Source organism: Vigna unguiculata, chromosome 11 (assembly GCF_004118075.2).
Source record: "Vigna unguiculata cultivar IT97K-499-35 chromosome 11, ASM411807v1, whole genome shotgun sequence".
Taxonomy (NCBI): Eukaryota; Viridiplantae; Streptophyta; class Magnoliopsida; order Fabales; family Fabaceae; genus Vigna; species Vigna unguiculata.
This window is the reverse complement of record NC_040289.1, coordinates 1,004,444-1,018,535: the sequence shown is the minus strand read 5'-3', so window position 1 is coordinate 1,018,535 and position 14,092 is coordinate 1,004,444. Positions and strand designations below refer to the sequence as shown.

Here is a 14,092-nt window from a genome sequence, read left to right as displayed (position 1 = left end):
TCATTATCTAATATACAGATAAAAGTAAAATTCATGGTTGGAAAAAGAAAAGGAAAACTTTCTTTACTCTTAACAGTTACTGAATCTATCTTATCAGAAAACTTTGAAATGTGTGCCATATGAATATCCAATGAATTTACTCATACAACGTATTCAAAACATGCATTAATGTAGCATTGAGATGCTGAACTAAGTTACAAAACACAAGTAATGCCAAGTCCACACACTTGGCACAACTTCATGCGAATAGCTTTAATATTTTTTATGCCTAAAATTTGTAAAACAGATTAATATAACTTTTTCTGTAACAATAAAGAATATACTGGTATATATAAAAAAATTTAGAATGTCTCAATCCATAAAATAAAATTCTTCAAACTAAAAACAATTACCACTTAAAAATTAAATCCTTTCCATTTAAGATAATGACATATTTCTATATGATTAGCAAAAAAATAAAAAAAAGGTGATCACACTTCAGACACATTTCATACTATAAAAGCTAACATAACTCTTGAAACAAATCAAACTCTCATTTCCTTTCTCTAAAATTGATGAAGAAAATATTAGAAAGAACGTAAAAGTTTCTTCTTCTCCATTCCAAGGTAAGCACCATGCAGTTCCTATCTTCTCTTCATTTTCTAATCTTTAAGTTTCTTCATCTCTTAGCTTTCATCTTTCAATCCCTTTGCATATTTTTTCTTTTATGAGCAACAAATGTAGAACATAACTTTTTCTTAATCCATTTTATTTCCTAACTAGTTGAAGAAGATCAATCAGGGAAATATGGAAGATTGAAGCTGTAAGATTTTCCAAGAAAAGGAACAAAGGAACAAAGACACATTTGCAAAACAGAGTAAAGAGCTTTTCTTTTAATCTTTAAATTTCTAATTACATTCCATTTCTTTACAAAACTTTTTACAATATAGAATATTCTTTTACTACTATTTGTGAAATTCTATCAGAAGAAACATTTTGATTGCCTAATCAGGAACAAAAGTGCGTTGAAAAAACTTAAAAAATAAACAAGATCACTTTCATAATTATTAACTCAAAATAATAACAAAATGAATGATTATCTTCAATGTTATTTGCTTAATATGTGTCATACACACTTAACGAGGAAAACTAAATATATTAATCAAAACATAAGGTATCTATCATATAAAGTTGTAGTAGTTGTTCATCAAGTAGATTTTCAGGCCTTATTTAAATTTAAGAATTCCCTTTAATGTTAAAATTGTAAAAATGGATGGATTACTGTTTTTCTTAACATAGAGGTAAGTTGTCAGGACGATATTACACGTAAGTCGTCTTGTATCCTACCACTTTCAATTTTTTTTCTTTTTTGAAAAACAAAATCGTCCTGTATCAGGACGATTCATGTAAAAAGTGAAGTCATCAAAATATATAATGACTTCCCTTTTTAACTTTTTTATTTTATTTTACAAATTACACAAAAAAAAAATATAATCGCTAGGAACAACAAAATTTATACTGCAAGGTCTATAAAAAAAATAGAGAAAAAACTTAAAGTGAAGTCATTATTTATCTTGAAAACTTCATTTTTTCATGAACTGAAACCGTCCTTGTACAGGACAACTTTACTTTAAAAAAAATATAAAAACCGGTAGATACAAATGTTATCCTATATCTGGAAAAGTCAAAAATCCACTTTTTAAAAATTTGGATTCAAAATTTAGATTCAAAAAAACCCTGAAATACAGAAAAAAAAAAAGAGATTTTCACCTTTATAACATCACTATCTAAGACAGAAAAAAATGAAAAAAATATAGACTTTCTTTGAATTATAATATTAAAACTCATTGTCTCAAACACTTGCTTCCTGTGCGCTTAAAACTCATTAGTTTGATCGGTGAGCTTATACTTTTCAATTATCTAACGTTGTTGTATGCATAAATGTCAAATTGGATATTCAGATTCAAAAATGAATGCTTCTATCTTAAATACAAATTTACCCTTTTAAACTCTTAATTTAGTGTTAAAAGTTTATTGTTTTCTGAAAACACATTCACAATAAAGAACATCTTCATCAATAATGAAATTCTTCATTGTGTTGTTCATATCTAAATAATTAGTTATAATAATGAATGCAATACTCTAAATAACAATATAATAACATCCTATTGAGCTCAAAGTTCAAAAATAAAATTTTATATAAAAAAAGAAATACTAACTTGTAACATTTTCTACAGCTATATAACTCTTTAGTTTTTACTTAACTTGTCATGTGAGTAATACATGATCAGACATATTAGTTAAGTGTAATTTATTTCTAAACAAATTAACCTCAATGCATTCATGTAGTTTTTAGTTATGCATCTAGGCTATTAACCAGATTGTTTCAAAGCAATAAGTGTTGTTGTATTAATGTAGTTTGAATCCTTTTACGGTTCATTTTGTCAGAATTACATTTGAAATAAAATCAAATAAATTAAATGAAATTCTGACAAACTGAACTCTAAAAAGATAAAACTGCACTAATTCAGTAACCCTTGTTGTTTTCCAACAGTTTTGAGCTAATAGTCTAGTTCAGCATCTCAATGCTACATTGAAACTTTGATTTAATTTGTTTAAAATTAAATTACTAACTAATTAATTAATATATCAGATCATATATTATATGAATGAGAAGTTAGGTAAAAGTTGAATTAATAGTGTAGAAGATCGTGTTTAATAAACACAAAAGGAAGGATTACATGTCAGTATTTCTTTATGGGTGTTGCATTTCTTAATCACATAATTTAAATGTGGATAACATATGAACGAAGATGTTGATTGTGATTGTTTTTTTAGTTTGTTTTCACAATAAACTAAACTTTTAGCATTAAATTAAGATATTAAACAGGTAAACTAAAATTTAGAACATATAACCTTACATGTCATATATATAAAAGCTTTCAACGTTATACCAATCAAACTTAACTTTTAAGAGTAAGAAAGCAAGTGTTTTAGAAACAATTAGTTTTAATATGATTTGAGTTAAATATGTTTTTGGTCCCTTAATTTTCGGTGGAAATTGAAAATAGTCCTTCATTGGAAGTTTAGACTAATTTAGTCCCACAACTTTGAAAATACGTGTATTTAATTCTTTTAACCAAATTCTTTTAAGTTTATTTGACGTTTTAAACGCATTTCATGATATGATTTGAGTTGTTTACATTATTTAACTTATTTTCGCTTCGATGTTAATTTAGAAATGCGTTTAAAACATCAAATAAATTCAACAAAATTTGGTTAAAATGACTAAATTCATCCATTTATTAAATATGAGAGACTAAAATAGTCAAAACTTTCAAGGAGGGACTAATTTCAGTTTTCACTCAAAATTAATGGATAAAAACATATTTAACCCTTATAATTTAAATACAGTTTATTATTACTTTTATCTTTCTTAAATAGTGATGTTTCAAAAAAGGTGGAAATCTATGATGAGTACATGTACTAATTTGATGACACCTATAAATTTTTGCAACGATTTTACTACCCATATTGTTTATCTATATAATAAGATGATTTGTCATCTCTTTAAAATACAAAACCTATTTATAAATTAGATTAGTAGGAGACATATTTTATTAACCTCGTAATATATATATATATATATATATATATAATTTAATTGAGAATGATTAATTTAATTAAAAGAGTTTATTAAATTACAATATTTATTACCAAATTTCATCAATTAATTAATATTTTTAAACATTAATGATTATAAAATGATTAAATATAAAAATTTGATTTTCAATAACATTAATATATTAAATTTTTTATTTTTTAATAAGTTATAAATTAAAGAAGAGAAAAGTTAAAAAATAGATTTGAAATCCACATCCTTTCGGATCAGAATTTTAATGTGCCTTAGACCAACTCAACCATCTCAATTCGGCTAAAAATGTTTTAGTATTCGGTATATATTATAACATATAACATATAAATTATTAGTTTTGTTATATGACGGTTGAAAACTTTGATGATTTTATTATATTAAGTTTGAGTTATAATTAATTTGAATGTTTAGAGTGTTTATAGCGATTATTTTAGTTTTGATATAACTTAAGTATAGAGAGTTTCTTGTTCGAAGTTTAGAATCTTCGGTTAAGTTTCATTTTAAATAGATTGAATTGTTTCTTTAATTTGTTGAAATATTGTCATAAACTTGTTGGGCTTACAAAGAAAAATCTATTATTTGATTACAAAAAATTGTAAAATTAGAAAACCTTTAGACATTTCATACCTTAATGTCACTTTAATTCAATAAATAATCATACACTGTGTATAATACTTGGATGGAGAGTAGGATAGGGTGAAAGGTAGTGATCCCAATACAAAATCTTGCAATATTTTTCATTAGTCCATAGAGTTTAAAATACCTTATCTATGTACTAACCATTATGCAATATTTTGGTGTTGCAGAAGCTCTTTTTCTTACAATTCTATCTTTGGAAACTTCCTGTGACATCTCCAAAGACATGTTGAATGGCACTATAAGAAAAATACAAAGAATCTCACATCAAGGAAAGACATGGAACATCACATCTTGTTTTGGATGTGTAGTGTATACATATATTCTTTATCAAAGGGTTGAAGTCATTATATTTGCTTTCTTATAAAAAAATAAAAATTAAGAATATAAACTGTGTGACACTAGTTCTCAGTCTTCTGCATCATTGATGCATAATGCAGAGTAAAGAGATGCTTTAGTATTCATAAACAATTGCAAAGAGCAGCTTCAATATGTGAAGTTTTCTGAAAATATGAAAGTACAAAAGTTATTAACATTAGCATTACAAACAAACATGAACCAATGAAAAAAAAAACAACAACAAAGTACTCACCCACATATAATAATTAAATTTCCGAGATAGATAAACTATTTTACTTTCTTTTATCAGATGAATAAATATAGTTATATATATATATATATATATATATATATATATATTTTAAAAGAAGTTGTTAAAATAAACATAATGCTTAAATGAAAACAAGAAAAAACTAAATGCTGCTCATATGTATCTGAGGGACCAGGATCAATCACAGATATCACTACCAACTAAGCGTTACTAACAAAGTTTGTTGTAATTTGATGTGAAAATTCTGATGATAAGCCTTCTTTATGAGACAAGTTGGAGCCTGGGTACACTATAAATACATGCAAACTTTACGTAAACATTTAGAATTTGATACGTTATTCATAGAGAAACCTCTCAAGAAAACAGATCTTGCAGATACACATTTTGTTCAAGTTCAATCCTAGAGGTTTGTTATTAATTCCATCTTAGTTGTGTGTATTTACTTCTACTGCTTCAGTCTATGCTTCTCTTGTCTTGCAAATGGAATCATTTACTTCCTCACTGAAAATTAATTTTTGCAAATGTTTCAGATAATGAATTTTTCATCTATAATGGCATTGGTTCACTACAACGGTCACATCACGAAAGACCAAAACATGTGTTCAATATATGTGAGTGAAATTAGTAGCTATGTTCGACTAAATAACTACATGACGCTGGCTTTTCTTAAGCGAACAATTTTAAATTTATTCACAGTTTCCGATGGCAAATCGTACACGGTTGATTTGTGTTACCGTTATCCAGTGACAATGAATGAGTTCAAGATTTGTTATCGTTCCATGAGAATTGAAGATGACAATGATGTACGAAGTGTGATTGCTTATGCAAAAAAATACGAAGCTGATGTGCAGTTTGAAATCATGGCGTTTATTCGAGAATATAATAACGACGCACCAACCAATATGATTTGGGAGCTCATGGAAAAAGAACTAAACGATTCCTTGAATATAGAGTGATCCTGTGAATTTCATATACTTTTTTTTTTCGTTTATTTTCTATTGTATTTTTTGTTCAGTTTCAAGATATGTTCATCATGTTCCTCTGATTTCTTAAATTTCATTCAACCAGCTATCATAAAAAGTTACAGGTTCTGTAACGTGTCAAGATGCTGGCGTGGAAAAAAATAAAGTAGAATCCAAGTTTGTTATAACAGAAGGACACGTGGAAGAAAACCCATATCATACGGGATTGAGAAGAACAAACAGAATCAGGAGAAGAAATGTGTATTTGCGGGACTTTGCGAAATGAGAGGATTCATTGATTGATGGTATGATTATCCTTTCTGATTCCTCTGCTTCACCTTCTTACCCTAAAATCTTTTCTCATTCGGATTTATTCCTTCTGGATTATTCAGGTGTGAAATTCTGGAAGAGTGCATACAGAAAGAATTAAAGTGTTATCGACACTACTATTTTGCCTTGTTGATACATTTTATTTGAATTTGGTTCAGTTTTTATGAGAATTGAACTCTGTTGTTGCTATGTTTGACGTTTGTTTCATAATACGAATATACATTGTTCCATTGGTGCTTCCATTGACGTCAATGGCCGAGAACACACGGCTGAAAGATTTGCAAAATCAAGTTACAACTCAAGGTGAAGAACTGCGTGGATTGATGACTTTGATCGAACTATGGGATCAAGCACAACACGACCGTGATATCGCTCAACAACAGGTGGCGACGCGGTTGCAGAATACCACTCAGGAACGCTTGGAGCAGATGCAGAAAGCCATCAATTTATTGGTTCATAATCATTCTCAGCCCCTTGGTGTTACGAACTCCCCTAGGGATTCCTCGTTGCCTATGAAGAATATCTCCTTAGGGTTTCCACATTTTGATGGAACCACGCCAATCCTGGAATGGATTTTTAAAGCTGAGAAGTTTTTCAGCTACCACAACACTCCGGACGCTGCCCGCGTGGATATTGCAGCTATTCATTTTGAGAAAGACGTCGTTCCTTGGTTTCAAATGCTACAACGCTTGAATGCTATTCGATCTTGGAGTGAGCTTACTACAGCGTTGGAATCTCAGTTTGGTCCGTCTTTTTTCGATTGCCCAGCTCAGGAACTCTTCAAACTGCAACAATCTGGTACGGTGTCCGACTATTATGTGCGCTTCATGGCATTGGCCAACCGTTCGTTTGGACTCTCTACTGAAGCTTTATTATAGTGTTTTATAAGTGGCCTTAATAACGATATTCGCCGCGATGTTATTGTCCAATTTCCTGCGACCATCCTACGAGCAGTCTCCTTAGCCAAGTTATATGAGGAGAAATATGCACCCTCCAGCTCCAACCAACGTTCTACTCCTACTCAAAAATATTCACAGCTTTCCTCAAGTAGTACCATCATGACTTCGGGGAAACAAACTGCATCAACCACTTCCTTGCCGCCCTTGTTGCCTACACCCTCCACACCTCCTTTTCGCCATAATACTGTTAAGAAGATGTCTCCTGCCGAGATGCAACTGCGTCGAGAAAAAGGCTTGTGTTATTTCTGTGACGAGAAGTTCACTTTCAATCATAAATGTCCTAATCGACAATTGTTGTTCTTACAAACAGAAGAGGATGATCTAGCCACTGACTTGCTCGCTTCAAAGGAACCCACAACATCCGTTCCCAATAGTAATACCGCTCCTGCAAGTGATCCTCATTTATCCTTAAATGCCTTAAAGGGGGGCTTTGGCGTTGGCACTATCCGTTTTGAGGCTTTTATTAACCAGTTACCCATTAGAGTTTTAGTGGATGGTGGGAGTTCCGACAACTTTATTCAACCACGTATCGCCAAGTTTTTAAAGTTACCAGTTGAACCAGTTTCCACGTTTCGTGTTATGGTGGGTAATGGGACTTATTTAGCCGTCGAAGGTATGATCCAGGATCTTGTTATTCAAGTGCAGGGAAGTACTTTCGAATTACCAGTTTTTGTTCTACCTATATCAGGAGCTGATTTAATTTTAGGAGCTCGCTGGTTAAAGACTATTGGACCTCACCTGGCCAATTATGAGTCTTTGCAACTACAGTTTTTGCATCACGGGAAATTTATTACCTTACAGGGTGATGTGGATACAATTCCTCCACCTGCACAACTTCATCATATTCGTCGCATGCTTCATACTAATTCTATAGCATAATTTTTTTGTATGGAACTCGTGGGCCCTAGCTTTCCTCCACAGTCCTTGTTGGATTTGCCTCCTGAGATTGCTCCTGAGTTAGCTTCCTTACTACAGGATTATGCTTCAGTTTTTGGTACACCTACTTCCTTGCCTCCTTCCCGAACGCATGACCACACCATTCCCCCTGGTCGAAGGTTCTGCTCCTGTCAAGGTGAAAGCATATCGCTATCCTTATAGTCAAAAAGAGGAAATTGAGCGCTTAGTTCAGAGCATGTTAGTAGAGGGTATCATTCAGCCCAGTCGTAGCCCTTTTTTCTTCTCCAATTCTTTTGGTTAAAAAGAAGGATGGCTCCTGGCGTGTTTGTACCGATTATCGTGCTTTAAATGCCATCACAATTAAAGATACCTTTCCCATACCTACAGTTGACGAATTGATTGATGAGTTATATGGGGCCACATGTTTTTCTAAGTTGGATTTAAGGTCCGGTTACCATCAAATATTGCTCAATCCCAACGATAGATATAAAACTGCTTTTCGGACACATCATGGCCACTATGAATGGCTTGTCATGCCTTTCAGGCTTACTAATGCCCTAGCTACTTTTCAGAATTTGATGCACGAGATCTTTAAAGACATGCTGAGAAAGTTTGTCTTAGTTTTTTTTGATGATATTTTGGTGTATAGTTCCAATTGGAAGGATCATTTGTGCCATTTAGAGACTGTTTTAAAAACATTGCAGCACCATGAGTTGTATGCCCGCTTGGCCAAATGCTCTTTTGGGGTCATGGAGGTTGAATATTTGGGCCATGTGTTGTCTGGTAATGGCGTGGCTATGGATATCCAAAAAGTCTTAGCTGTGAAGGATTGGCCTCAACCCACCAACATTAAGCAACTCCGTAGACTTTTAGGCTTGACTGGATATTACCGCAAATTCATCAAGAATTATGCTACGATCGCTGCTCCTTTAACAGACTTGCTTAAGAAAGACTCCTTTAAGTGATCTGCTACTGCCACCAAGGCATTTGATTTATTAAAAAGTACCTTGACTTCTGCACTGGTGCTCACAATTCCTAATTTCAAGGAACCCTTTATTCTTGAGACGGATGCTTCTGGCATGGGTATTGGAGCTGTTCTTTGTCAAGGGCACCATCCTATTGCTTATTTTTCGAAGTTGTCGGCCAGAATGCAATGCCAATCAGCATACATTCGTGAGTTTTATGCAATTACCGAGGCCATAGCTAAATTTTGGCATTATCTCCTGGGCCATAAATTCATTATCAGAACTGATCAGCAAAGCTTAAAGGTGTTACTGGAACAGAATTTACAAACCCCTGAACAACAACAATGGCTCCCAAAATTTCTTGGCTATGATTTTACAATTCAATACAAGCCTGGCAGAGAGAATGTTCCAGCTGATGCGTTATCTCGCAGTTTGATGATGGCTTGGTCTGAATATAATAATGATTGGTTGAAACAGGTGGGACAGGGAATTCAACAAGATGCTCAATTATTGCAGATTTTTAATCAGTGTTTACAAGGCCAAGTCTACGCTCATCATTATACTGTCAAGGATGGGTTATTGTTTTGGAAAGATCGCTTGGTATTACCTGTAGGCGGTGAGTTTCGATTCAGGTTATGAGGGAGTTTGATACTTCCAAAATAGGAGGTCATGGTGGGGTTGCCAAAACAGTAGCTCGCATCTCTTCTCAGTTCTATTGGCCCCGAATGCAACAAGATATCAGAAATTTTGTGCGCCACTGTCACATTTGCCAACAAGCCAAAATTGATCATGCTTTGCCATCGGGTTTACTACAACCCTTACCAATTCCTCAGCAAATCTGGGAGGATATTGCGATGGATTTCATCATCCATCTACCTCTTTCGCATGGTTATTCCACGATAATGGTGGTTGTCGATCAACTATCTAAGTTCGCTCATTTTATTCCTCTTAAAAGTGAGTTCACTAGCAAAATTGTAGCGGAAACCTTCATCAATTCAGTGGTTAAAATCCATGGGTTTCCTAAGACCATTGTCTCTGATCGAGATAGGGTGTTTATTAGTTCATTTTGGCAACAACTGTTTAAAGCTTAGGGCACCACATTAGCCATGAGTTCTTCGTATCACCCTCAAAGTGATGGTCAAACGGAGAATCTGAATAAGACACTGGAAATGTACTTAGGCTGCTTTGTATTTGATAATCCTAAGACTTGGTATGCTGCATTACCATGGGCAAAATTCTGGTACAACACTTCATTTCATCATAGTATTCACATGACTCCTTTCAAGGCTGTGTTTGGCCGAGACCCTCCTACTGTGATTCCTTATCAACGTGACTCTAGCGATTCTCTGTCATTGCAAGAGTCCTTGTTAACAAGAGATGCACTCATTCAGCACTTGAAGGCCACCCTGTGCAAAGCGCAGAACTATATGAAGATACAAGCTGATAAGAGGAGGAGAAACTTTCAGTTGGCAATTGGAGATTACGCGCTGGTTAAGTTACAACCGTATAGGCAACATTCCGTGCAATTGCGGAAGAATCAGAAACTAGGCATGCGATTTTTTGGGCCTTTCCTAGTGCTACAACGAATTGGTGCGATGGCATATAAATTGCAATTACCAGAGACAGCTCGCATCCATCCTGTCTTCCACATTTCCTTGTTGAAAAAGTTTCATGGAGATTGTCCCCAACAATATTTTCCTCTTCCACTTACGACTACTGAACAGGGTCCCCTTTTGTTGTCTCTTAAGATCCTTCAATCTAGGGTGGTGCTACGTGACTCTAAGCAGGTACTTCAGGTATTAGTCCAGTGGAACTTGGGAGGCCTTGCTGACAGTACATGGGAAGATGTAGAAGATCTTCGATCTGCATATCCTGAGTTCAACCTTGAGGGCAAGGTTGACTTTCAAGGGGAAGGTATTGTAACGTGTCAAGATGCTGGCGTGGAAAAAAATAAAGCAGAATCCAAGTTTGTTATAACAGAAGGACACGTGGAAGAAAACCGATATCATACGGGATTGAGAAGAACAAACAGAATAAGAGAAGAAACGTGTATTTGTGGGACTTTGCGAAATGAGAGGATTCATTGATTGATGGTATGATTATCCTTTCTGATTCCTCTGCTTCACCTTCTTACCCTAAAATCTTTTCTCATTCGGATTTATTCCTTCTGGATTATTCAGGTGTGAAATTCTGGAAGAGTGCATACAGGAAGAATTAAAGTGTTACCGACACTACTATTTTGCCTTGTTGATACATTTTATTTGAATTTGGTTCAGTTTTTGTGAGAATTGAACTCTATTGTTGCTACGATTTGACGTTTGTTTCGTAATACGAATATACACCGTTCCAGATTCATAGTGTTTCTCTTTCTCTCGTTTAATTGAAATACATTATGAAGAAGAAAAAAAACGACAAATTCATAGTGAGACATATTTTAAGGTGGTCCTCCGCTTAGCCGTGATGCATGGCGAGGGTTGGTGGCAGCAAAAGTAGGTCAGAGCAGCATCATCTGTTTGATTTCTTCTACTGTGTCAGATCAAATACATGCATCGGTAACTTCCTTCTGAAGGGAATTATGAAGGGTGGTTTGATAAAAGTATATATTGGCAAATAAGTGATGGAAACAAATTCAGATTTTAGAAGGATAGGTGGAACGGAGATATCCTACCTAAAGAAAAATTCCTTAGGTTATACAAAAAATTTAGCCAAGGTGTTAGATAATAATAAAACATGGTGGGATGATTTTCAATGGATTCCTCAGCGACACGGGAAGAAAATCCTCGATTAAAAATCAATTTTAGAATAAAAATTATAATTAGTCATTATAATTGCTAATTTAGATATTAATTTATAAAATTAAAAATTATTGGTTATTAAAATAGTCATTATTATAAATAAAATATTATAATTAGTCATTAATTAATTAGAAACCAATTAGAAACTAAGTCATTTTGATACTCAAGACCTAGGTAATTAATTTTAAGTGACTCATTTCCTTTGCTAGCTAAAACTATAGTAGCTCATTTTAAAAATTAATTAAGTGACCAATTATACTTTTTAATTCATAATAGTGACTATTTTAGTAACTAATAATTTTTAATTTTGTAAATTGATGTCTAAATTGATCACTTTAGTTACTAATAATTATTGACTACTAAATTGGTTACTATTTACAAGTTTTTTTTGCAATGACCATATATATAGATAAAATTTCATTATGAACCCATTGTAAACCAAAAAATTTGCATTCATGTCCCCACCCCATCAAATAATATATATATATATATATATATATATATATATATATATATATATATATATATATATATATATATATAAATAAGAGTCTACTAATACAAAGGATAAGAGATGAGTCTGCCATCAACCTGAATAGAAGAGCCTAATACCTGTTAGGCACAAAGACTATAAACACATGTTGGACATAAACACCAATCAAAATATAAAAAAAATGTTTAGAATTTTTGTACATTATCCAAGATTATGATTTAAGTTGGGCTTGAGTGAACACTTTCTACTTCATGAGCATCGACCCTTGTGTACTTAGTACATTGAGTTAAATGCATGTTTTAATTAATTTGAGAGTGTAGTTTGGTCTTATTTTATGTTTTGTTGTTCTTGCGGCCTATTCTTTACACCTACTTGCATTAACGAGAGTTGATAATCATTTTAATTAATTTAATATTTTTTTAAATATTATCATGTATTGCATTGTTAGATGCATTATTATTTAAGGTTACATGTATGATTTCATATATCAGTTAGATTTCATGATTAATTAGCTTTAATTATGCAGGGTTTAATAATTAATTGAATCCATTTTGTGTTACTAATGAATTGTATTTGTAATTTTGAAAATCTTATAAGGATAAATACTAATGTAATGAAAAGTTCATAAGTATATTTTACAAAATTAGAAGTACAAATCATTTGTCATCGAACTCAAATGATTATGAAATTCTACATAGTTAGATTTAATTAATCATGATATCAATTTAATTTGTGAATCTAAATACATCAAACATAGTAGATCAATAAACATAATGCATGTAGCCATTAATAGAATAGGTTTCGAGATTAACAAAACTTAAAATAATGAAATATTACACTCAAATCCATTCATGTATGAATGCCCTTTAATGCTCTAATATCACAGTACAATTAATTCAATTAAGACTTAAAAAGGTGATAGTCTCTATAATATTTAAGTTAATGTTAGAATGTAATTTTGGACACCAATTTGATTTAAACATCATCTAAGAGCACATCCTCCTCAAGATTGGATTTGAAATCTGATGCAACACGGTTGTTCTTTCTAGTTTTAAACAATTCTAGTTTTTTCAAAGAATCAACGTTAATTAACAAGATATATGGTTAGAGAAAGGACTAATAAGGCAATTAGCTCAACAATGGTTAAGTGGTGATAAGGTGATGGCGATATCTTGTGATGGCTAAACAAATGTTTTGCAACATACACATAGCTCATTAGAAGGTGTAAAATATTTTGTGATATTAAAATTCTCTCTAGTACAGTCATACATCAGGGTAGACAATAGGGGATGTTGTTGCTATGTATTGGGATGAGGAGAGTTGGAGAGAGCAATTCTTTGTTTTTTGCAGGAATGAAGCAAACATAAGAGTGTTCTTTTTTCTTTGTGTAGAGAGTTAAACAACAAGGAAGTATTGTCTTTCATGTTTGTATGGACCATGGGCAGCAGAACATTCATAATGGAATATATCGAATATACCAGACTATTGTTCGAAACACATACGGGGATGAGATGAAGATGTGGCTAACATGTTTATTGCATCGGAGGAGTGTAGAGCAGTGTGAATGAGGGACTGTTGCAGCTAAATCAAGGAGCTGCTTGGAATGCTGGAGCCTTTAAAATTGAGATGTTGCTAATGGTACGAAGCAAAAGGATTTTGGACTTATGCTGGTCACGCAGGAATATGCCATATGTATACTTAGGGAGACATACATACTACTTTTACTCTAAGTTGGTGAATCACAATGGTGGTTCATGTGGTTTTGTTTTAAGCGGAATCTTTTGTTTTGGTGGAGCTAGGATGCTAAACTA

General features: G+C 32.7%; 2 long non-coding RNA genes across 2 annotated transcripts; both read left to right on the top strand.

The window, feature by feature from the left end:
- The first annotated feature begins 534 nt into the window (after positions 1 to 534).
- Positions 535 to 4,828, top strand: LOC114170679. Its single transcript, XR_003601120.1, has 3 exons — positions 535 to 605; positions 763 to 856; positions 4,441 to 4,828. It is a non-coding gene; the product is annotated as an uncharacterized LOC114170679 (long non-coding RNA).
- Positions 4,829 to 5,097: 269 nt separating this feature from the next.
- LOC114168293 lies at positions 5,098 to 5,837 on the top strand. Its single transcript, XR_003600656.1, has 3 exons — positions 5,098 to 5,286; positions 5,411 to 5,491; positions 5,577 to 5,837. It is a non-coding gene; the product is annotated as an uncharacterized LOC114168293 (long non-coding RNA).
- Positions 5,838 to 14,092: the final 8,255 nt, after the last annotated feature.